Source organism: Archocentrus centrarchus, chromosome 2 (assembly GCF_007364275.1).
Source record: "Archocentrus centrarchus isolate MPI-CPG fArcCen1 chromosome 2, fArcCen1, whole genome shotgun sequence".
Lineage (NCBI taxonomy): Eukaryota > Metazoa > Chordata > Actinopteri > Cichliformes > Cichlidae > Archocentrus > Archocentrus centrarchus.
Genome location: NC_044347.1, coordinates 3,740,055 through 3,749,749, shown reverse-complemented (window position 1 = coordinate 3,749,749; position 9,695 = coordinate 3,740,055).

Genomic DNA, 9,695 nt, shown 5'->3' with positions numbered 1-9,695 from the left:
TTCCCATTTCAAACATAAAAACAACAGTATCATATGTACATAAAACAACTTATAGAAAATATACAAACAGAAGATATGATAATTTATAATAAACAGAATGGAATTTATACCATAACTCCAACAGGTAATAAGAGCAGTGGGGTGATGATTTGTCATGATGTTGTTGTTAAAACTAGGATGTGTCTTAGACAACATATATAAGGAATTGCACGAAAACATCGTACGAGATTCTGCGGAGCCCTTCTCAGCACCTAGACAGGTCTGCTCTTTGGACTAAGCCAACCCAGATGTGGACATTTAATTGATTTCAAACTGTCTTTGTGAGAATTCTCCCTGCATTGTCAGATGAAGATTGGAAGTGCCTGAGCTGTTGGATTTCTAAAAATGAAGCCTGACGAACAGTAAGGATTATAAAAGAAGGACAGTCAATCAGAAGTGGATAACTTCACTCTTTTGGACTTCTCCTTTTTCCCCAACTTCACTGCAGCAGCAACAGATTGGACTTTGGGTGTGGTCGCTTCTGGCCAGGCACCAACTTGAAGTCTTTTCTTCCAAAAAGGATTTTAAATGATTTGGACAATTTTAAACCCCTTCTCCATCAACCCAGCTCATAAGTATTTACTCTGTTTAAGAAGTGATTGATTTATTATGATTTTGAGATCTGATATTTAGGAGAGATTACTGCATGTAGAGCATTGATTAAGGATTGATTCAGAGCTAAATGCAAACTGCTTGAGCTAAAAACCTGCAAATAAAATTTGACTCTAAAAAGTCAGTGAAATTTGTTGAGAATTTATTTCCCTTTTAAACGGTACACTTAATGTCCAAGAAGAGTAAAAGTAAGGCAAGGCAAGCTATATCATCAGGTTGTATTTGGACACACTAGTCTTTGGTAATCCACTTCAACTTTACTTATGTCCCTTGGGCTCACTCCGAGCCGATAAAAGATTCTGGTCGGTTACAAGTGCACTGATCAAGGGGCTGGCTGCTATAACTATCTGTACTCTGTTTTGGGTCGTCTGTGTGAGCCTTCCTGAACGATAGCATCAGAACAGAGAGGTAGAGGGGCAGATGATAGGATTATTAGCAGTTAGAGCCAGACGAGCAGCCCCGCCACAGCTTAAGTAGTGTCACAACTATCAGAAGAGGGTAAGACCCCGCTGCAGGTGTGGCCATGACCCTATGAAACGGAGTAGCTGTCACAGAGGTAAAATACCTGTGGGATCAAACACGTGGCGCCCAACGTGGGGCGTGGCCAAAAAGAGAGGATTTTGCCGCGCCTAAAGAACCTAGATAGCCCGGAGAGGTTATCATTCGTGGGAGATAACCCCAGGATTGATTGAAGGAGCAGCGCGAGGCGGAGAGGACTTCGTGAGCTGTTCAGGAGCGTAAGCGGGGATCAACCGACGCTCTCAACCTGTCCAGGAAGCGGAGTGACGCGGACAGGAGTAGCAGCAGACGTCGCTGAGGACACCCAGACCAACAGGGGCCCAGAGGACTCTGCAGGAAGGCATCGCTCGATTCCATCCCTTGCCTCGGAGATATCACGAGGGGCCTTGGAGGAGAGCAACTCGAGACGACAAAGACAAGAGTGCTGATCCAGTCTAGTGATGGCTGCAGCAGCAGAAACAGGAGTGCTAGAGGAGCCCCAATCAGAAGGAGTGTCCCTCTTTAAAACACTCAAGGCACCCGGCGAGGAAGATCCAGAGGCGCCTGCGCCATCGGAGGCAGGGTCGACGGAGGAGCAGGGTGCAACAGGGCCAGCAGTCTCCAAAGTCCAGGCATGGGCTATGATTCATGTTGTCCCATGGGGACAAGGATGGAAGAAATGGGAAGCTGCAATACAATATCATGTAGCTTCAAGGTGTATGGGAAAGGATGAAGGAGAAGTTGGTGAGGCGGTGGACAAGGCTTGTAGTATAAACCAAGCTTTTCGGACGCCCGAAGTGAAGAAGCGAATTTGGGTTCAAGTGGAACCGTCCCCTGAGCCCGGGACGAAGAAGGATATAATACAGAAGTGGCTGGAATGGGCAGTGAAGGTAATATGGCCCAACGGTGTAGAAGAAGAGCCTCTACCAATAGCAGGGTGGCTTAGTCCCCAGCAAGAATATGACCCTATTATCAAAATGTTGGGGAAAGTGACGGGTACGGTTACAGTCGAGATAGAAGCGAAAGTCACTGCAGCTAAGCAGTACAAAGAGCACCGAGATTTATTGATGCAGTTGGAAAAATATCAAGGAAAGGCTGAAGAACTGTTAAGAGATCCGCCAGAAAGTGTAATAGGATCCCAAGCTGAGGATGAAGAGACAGGTTCGGAATATAACTCCGAGTTGGATTCTGAAAAAGATGGAAGATGGGATTTAAAAGGAACGACCATGCATCTAGTGGACCTGCCATACAAGCTTGAGAGTGCATCAGAGACACCCAGGAAGGTGCAAAATCTCCTGCGGGAGCAGGAGGACCGGCTGAGAGAGAAATACAAATGGACTTCCCCATTCGGCCTGGCTGAGGAACCGGCTCGGGAAGAATTGCCATCGGACTGGCTCCCCAAACTTGATCCTGTTCCAGTGGAGGCCCTGAGGTGGAGGGGACAGACTCAGAGGACAATGTATCATCATTATGGTGAGCCATGGGAGTTGGATGGACATGGATTGATTATCCTAACAAACTCCCAGTATAATCCTAGAAATAATAATTTCAAAAAGGAGCTAAAGAATCAAGCTGGCAGAGAATACACTGAGGAGTTAAAAGGTAGAGTTAAAGAGTTGAAGGGATCGGAGAAAGGAACTCAGGTCCTGATTACCAGTGGTGGACAGTCTAGGCATTTTGCCATCATACATGTTCCTGTGCCGGGATATCCGAAGGGGCAACCTTCGGAGGAGTATGAGCAACAGTTGGTCGACGCCCTAGAAGAAGGACTGCGCAGCGCCAGCAATGCCGGATATGCACGAGTAATAATGTGCGTTGATGGGATTAGGTCAGGTGACCTGCCATGGATTGTGGCAGAACAGGCCATGGTGAGAGCGGGGCGTCTACACACCACTGGAGCAGCGGCTTGGTCTGGGATCACCTGGTCACCTGGTCCTGGTCACCTCCAAGAAGCAACATAAAGAGTTCCGGGAACGACTCTCCGTGAAGCTGAGGCGGCAGGGAGGTGAGAATTCCTGGGTTCCGGTGGCCAGAGAGACGCCGGGAGCCCCGCTGAGGACGTCGCGGCTTAAGAGTACTTCAACCCCGGGCAAAGATGACGGTGAAGAACCATCGACATCTCAAAGACAGCCTCCCCCGGTCATGACACCGGCGCAGATGAAGCCAGAGGAGGTGACCCCAAAGGTGAAGGCCTCCCCTGCACGACTTAGCCTGCAGCCAGTGAATGATTATGTTGGTATGCAGACTGAGGGGAACACAGGGGTGGCCACTTTCACTTACAGGGTGCCATCTCCCACTAATGTGCCAGAAGTGGTCAACACGTCGAGACGTGGGCCTGCAGTTACACCACGACATGAGGTGCAGAGGGAGCCGATGATCTCGTCCAGCTACGCTGAACGACAGCCGGAGTACAGTGACATCAGTGAAGACAGTGGCAGTGAAAGAGAGAGAGAGAGTGAAGAAGAGGTGGATGCCATGACTTCTGCACGACAGGAGGATATTACCGGAGCGGTGGAGCTGAGGGTAGGACAGAGGAAAGGGACAAAGAAGAAGACCCCAGTGTACTCTGTCTATCGAACCTCAGAGAAGATGGCCCGGGATATCTCCTTCGGGTGTGTGGAAACCAGGGATGGACGAAAGGCATATATGCCAGAGGCAGGCCAGCAAGATTATGGAATACCGATAGAATGGGCAGAACGGCTTGAGGAAGAGGTCGTGTTGCCAGTAAAAGCACCAGTGAGAGAGTGGGCTAACTTCCTGATGGCTCCTACCTATCCTACCCTGAGAAGCCATGAGCCGCTAACAACAAACTTCAAAAATGCCTTTCTAGCCATCACACACGATGTCATGCTCCGTCGCCTGAAGAAATCTGCCCTCAAATATGCAAGGGAGACAGAGATTCAGCGCCAACGAGAACTATCCTCTAGTGATGAGGAAGAGTCACGGATCCCCCCCCAACCAAGAACTGAGCTGCAGACCCGCCGAACTACCAGAGATGTGGCAGTGGATGTTAATGGGATTGGAGCGCCGGTAGCGACAGGAGGAGGTTCGAGTTTTGAGGAATTCAAAAAGATAAAGGCGTTGGTGCAGGAGAGATCTCCAACACAGGGTTTACAGGAGTACCTGAAGCAACACTGGCAAATGGTGATGACCTGCACCCAGGATAACCAGGCACGACTAATGTGGCTAGCCCGTGCCACGGGGCAGCCATTGGGCCCAGAAGAGTCAGCTGAAGAGCATTACAAAAGACTAGTCTTGGAAGACTTCGATGATGAAGACACCAAGATAGAAAAGGCACGGGGACAATTAGACCAAGGGCAGACCCTGTCACAAGTATGGCATGTGCTGAGTAATGAGATCCCCGTAGGTCGGAATGTGCAGGCGCTCAGGAAGCTGATGAAGGGCCGTAAAGGTGAGATGGATTTTGTTGCCCTGCACCCTGCAAACAGCACACAGGAGCAGATAAGGGAGGTGGTGAGAAAGTGGGACCTCAAGAGGAAGTTTGAGGAACAAAGGCGGGCCGAAGAGAGTCAACGAACTCAACAGAAGGCAGCCACCCCGAAACCCCCACCAATCCCACAGGGCCAACAAAGGAAGACAGATCAGCGACCTGCTTTCCAGGGTCCACCAAAGAATGCTACAAGCAGCCGGCCATCGGACCAGAGACCACCGAAGGGGGATTCTACAAATAAGAGGCCTGGATATCTGCCCTTCGAGGAGTTTAAGAAATTAACGCCTGAACAGAAGGACGCCCTCCGACTAGCCCGTCAGCAGACGGCTGCTGGGGGGAAGAAGGAGTAATGGACACGACAGCTCAAGTCACCCTGGAGCATGCTTACCGGGTCAAGGATAAGATCTACACCCAGGTTGATGGAGCTCCGTATCTGGTGGACTCAGGGGCTGAGGTATCCATGACACGGAGGGCTTTGAGTCCTAAAGGAAAGTTGACGGTGCAGTTAGCGGATGCTTCCATCGCTGAAGTCCCCTATGGCATTTGGAGGGGGATTATATGGATCCTGGGGACCTATGACTTGGTAACCATCACGGATTTAGAAGGATTACATCAGAAACCACGAAACCGCAGGAAGGTGGAGGAACGTCTGAAGATTTTGCAGGCGCGCCTGGTTAAGATACCTACGGTCGACGACCAGGCCGAAGGGGCCTGGTACAAACCGGTTAATGTTCCAGAGGTGACAGAGCAGAAACTACAGGAGAGTAATCTCTCTCCAGAAGGGAAACAGCGGCTGAGGGAGATCATCTCCAAAGCGAAAGTAGCGAGATTCAAAAATGACTGTGGCAATTTAGGAACCAAGTACATCCATACCATAGAAGGGGGAGTACATCCACCAGTTCGACAGTACCCCCTGAACCCAGGAGCTGTGAAAGAAATGGACCTCATAGTCAGAGAATTACTGACTCTGGGGGTGATTCGTCAGGAGTTGAATCCGATCACTAACAGCCCGATACAGGCAGTGAAGAAGCCAGAATCCTCAGGAGGAGGCTGGCGACCAGTGATCAACTTCAAAGCTCTGAATAGAAGGACTGTAGCAAACAGAGCCAGCCTGATTAACCCGCAAGGGACTTTAAAGACCCTAAAGTTAAAACCCTATAAATCCTGTATAGATTTGGCAAATGGATTTTTCTCCCTACGATTGGCACGGGGATCCCAGGGGAAAACAGCCTTCACCCATAAGGGAAGATCCTACGTTTGGGAGAGGCTTCCGCAGGGTTACAAAAATTCTCCCAACGTGTTCCAAGCAGCAGTTATGGATGTACTTGATGGATTAGGAGCCACTATTTATATAGATGATGTGTTCATTGCAGATGACACGGAGGAGCAGCACTTGGACAAACTGCAAAAGATCGTGGAAAGATTAACCGCTGCAGGACTCAAGCTAAACTTGAAAAAGTGCCAGTTTGGGCGGAAGCGAGTGGATTATCTGGGATTCCAGGTGTCTGACGATTTGGGATTATCTGAGGTGTACAGGAAAAAGATTGAACAGATAGAGCCTCCAGCGTCACTGAATGAACTGCAGAAAGTATTAGGACTATGTAACTATGTAAGGGACTATGTTCCAGGTTATCAGAGGTATGCTAAACCCCTGTATGCCAAACTAAGAAAACCAGATGAGACTACGGCATGGATTTGGACAGCGGCTGACCAAAGTCACTTGGAAGAGCTGAGACAAGCAATCCAAGGAGCGCTGAGGCTTGAACCCCGGAGTCCAACAGCAAGGTTGGTTGCAGAAATAAGTTGCGATGAGGACAGTGCTACGGTGAAAGTAAGCAATGAGGGCGGTGGATTAGTGACCTTATGGAGTTATACTCTGACTTCGGTGGAGGTGAAATTCCCCCCTGAAGAGAAGGAGCTTGCAGTGCTTGCAAGGTACTGGGGCTCCCTGAAGGACTTGGCGCAAGGTCAGGGAATCCGAGTCATCACCGAAAGCCAAGTACACCGTTTCCTCAGAAAAGCCACTATCGAGAGCACTAAAGCAACTAACGCCAGATGGGGTCGGTGGGAGGACATCCTACTAGATCCAGATCTTGAAATTGGACCGCTACAACCGGGTGTTCCCAAGGCTGCAACAGCTGAAAAACCGATGCAGGAAGAGTATGATTGGACCCTTTTCACAGACGGCTCAAGAAAAGGACCTGACGACACCGCGTACTGGGGATTTATTCTCAAGCTGAGAGGTAAAGAACAGACCCGCCAGCGAGGGAAAGCACCCGGCAGCGCGCAGGCTGGGGAAGTGACAGCAGTGTTAGAGGGCCTGTTAGAGCTGGAAAAGAGGAAGATTAAAAGAGCAAAATTAGTAACAGACAGTTATTATTGTGCGCAAGCACTAAGAGAAGATCTGACCATTTGGGAAGAAAATGGATATGAAACAGCAAAAGGGAAGAAAGTAGCCCATGAAGATTTGTGGAAAAAGATTGCCGAGTTGCGGATGAACCTGGATTTGGAAATTGTACATCAAAAAGCCCACGTGAAAGAAGGAGCTCACTGGCGAGGAAACGAAGAAGTGGATCGTTTCGTCCAGATGAGAAAAATTGTCTTTGTCGGGATCGAGAAATGGGACAACACGCCTCAGGGTAAGATTGTCCCGAAAGACTGCGTGAAGGGGGTAACGGAAGCAGTGCATGAGGCACTAGGCCATGCCGGAGCTGACCCGACGCGCAGGGAACTGAGGAAACAGCAGCTATGGATTCCAGTACGAGAAATCCGGCGTGTTCTCAAAGACTGTGTTGAATGTGGTCGGTACAACGCAGGTCGGCGGGGACAGCGCATGGGAGGACTCACCATCAAGAGCACCATTCCCTGGGGGTCGATCTGTATGGATGTAGCAGGACCCTTAGGGATAACAGGTATGAAGGGAGAAAAATATCTGTTAGTGTTGGTGGACTCTATGTCGGGGTATGTTGCTGTGAAACCTGTGCGCCAAGCAAATGGATCTAGTGTAGTCAGCATGCTGGATCAGGCATGCTGCTATATGGGAATACCAAAGGAGCTAAGAACAGACAATGGAACGCATTTTCGGAATGCTAAAGTGGACAAGTGGTGTCAAGAGAATGGGGTGATGAGAGTGTATTCACCACCATACACGCCACAGGCCAACGGAGTGGTCGAGCGAACTATTGGACTGGTAAAGAGCTGGATTGGTAAAAATGCTAATGGTAAAGAATGGAGTACAAAGGTCTTGGAGCTGGTCAAAACCCTAAATGACAGGCATCGACAAGGGAGGCCTTCGCCAGCAGAGGAGCTGAATCGACGCCCCTTCACGTCACAAGAGGCGGGGAGGAGCTCAGATGACAAGAGGCCCTCCCCCAATGGCAGGATGTCACTGCAGGTTGGACAGCGAGTATGGATTAAAGCACAGGCTCACCCAGCTGGAGCAGCTGTGAAAGCAAAGTACGACAAGACTGACATAGTGACTGAGATCTTGGACCGAAATACGGTTCGGTTAAAGAAGTCGGGGATCCAAGGAGTAGAGCAGCTGAAACCAGTTCCTGACTAGGTGACCTAGGAACCAAAACCATGGCCAGTAGCACACCTTGCCTACCACCCTATGTCAGACTGGCCACTGTTAAGGGGGTGGTTATCTTGAGACGCAGTACCGATGGGCTCTGGGCAGGCAGAGCCCTTGAGAAGATGGAGTTTGCTAAAGAAGGAATTCTTTCAAAAGACCAAGAGTTCCTGCAATGGAAGGAGATTAAAAACAATTGTGTGGTGTGTTGGAAGCCCACCACCCTGGGAGTCCAGTGGGAAGGCCCAGGAAGAAATAAGCCCCTCCGGGCTGAAGCAAATCGGAGGGAATACAAGGGGATGAACCCTAAACCAGTGAAAGTGCTGGATGGTCATGTGTGTGGACTATGCCGGCTAAATGGATTACCCCGACTGAAGTTTTACACTCAGTGGGATTTAAAAGGAGGGAAAGTGGACTGCAGAGAATGTGCCTGCCAGTGGGATGGTGAACGTATCCACCCGTGTAGCAGCTGCAGGCTGCAGCAGGAGAATGGACGCCTGCTGCAAGTCGCCACCGCAGAAGGATGGCAGGTGAGGAAATTCCTGGACCCTCTGCAATGCTTCATGACAGCGACGTTGGAAGGAAGAAAACGAGGGGAAAGTGGGAGCGACCCACTCAGTTCCCCTGATCCCGGCTCGCCGGAGACTGAAGGCCCTTCTGCACCACCCCTGCCACCGGGACCCTCAGCAGTGAAAGGGCGAGGGAAAGGACCAGCGAGACATCCTGAGGAGGAGCAGCTGTGGAAGGAGGCGATTAGAAGGGGATGGCCTTACAGTCCAGCTCGAACGGAGATTCATGAGCCACCGCCATCAATGGAGCAGGTGAATATGGTGTTCCGAGTGCAACGGGATCCCGAGGACCCAGGATACTCCCCTATCTCGAGTGACCTGAGAGAGGATCAACGGGAGATGGCGGAGAGCCAGGGCTGGAAGGGACCATGGGAGCTGACCACTTGGGGCCGTCTAATAGAGGAGGTTTACTCTGATCCATCCATACCGGTCCAGGACTTGGAACCACTTCCAAGAGAGGCCGGGGCGAGAAGCACCAACCTGTTCTACAGCACCACAAGCCTGGACGCATGGGGCCACCAGGCGGCGCGAGCCAAAGAAAAGAGTAAAGAGTATGTGGTGACGCCAGAGGTGTGGCGTAGAGAAGGGGTGGTCCAGCTGCCTGGGACGTGGGCAGGGCGTGCGGCCACGCCCACCTACCCTGAGCAGCTCACCAGAGTACGAGTGGCGGTGCAGACTGTGATCATTCCCTTCAGAGGAGTCTACTCAGTCGGAGCCACAGTGACGTGCCTTGGAGAACCACCAAAGCCTGAAGAGGCAGAAAAAGAGGGGAAAGGGAAGTGGAACCCTTTCCAACGCTTCAAAGTGAAGAAATGGAGCCGCAAGTCCCAGCAGTAGCCAAACCTGGGACAAAGGGACGGGCCAGGAGGCGGAAAGAAGAATGGCAGAGGAAGCTAGCCCGTGTACCCTATATTAAACTGCCAAATCAGAAGGTATGGTTAAAATACCCGAAGAA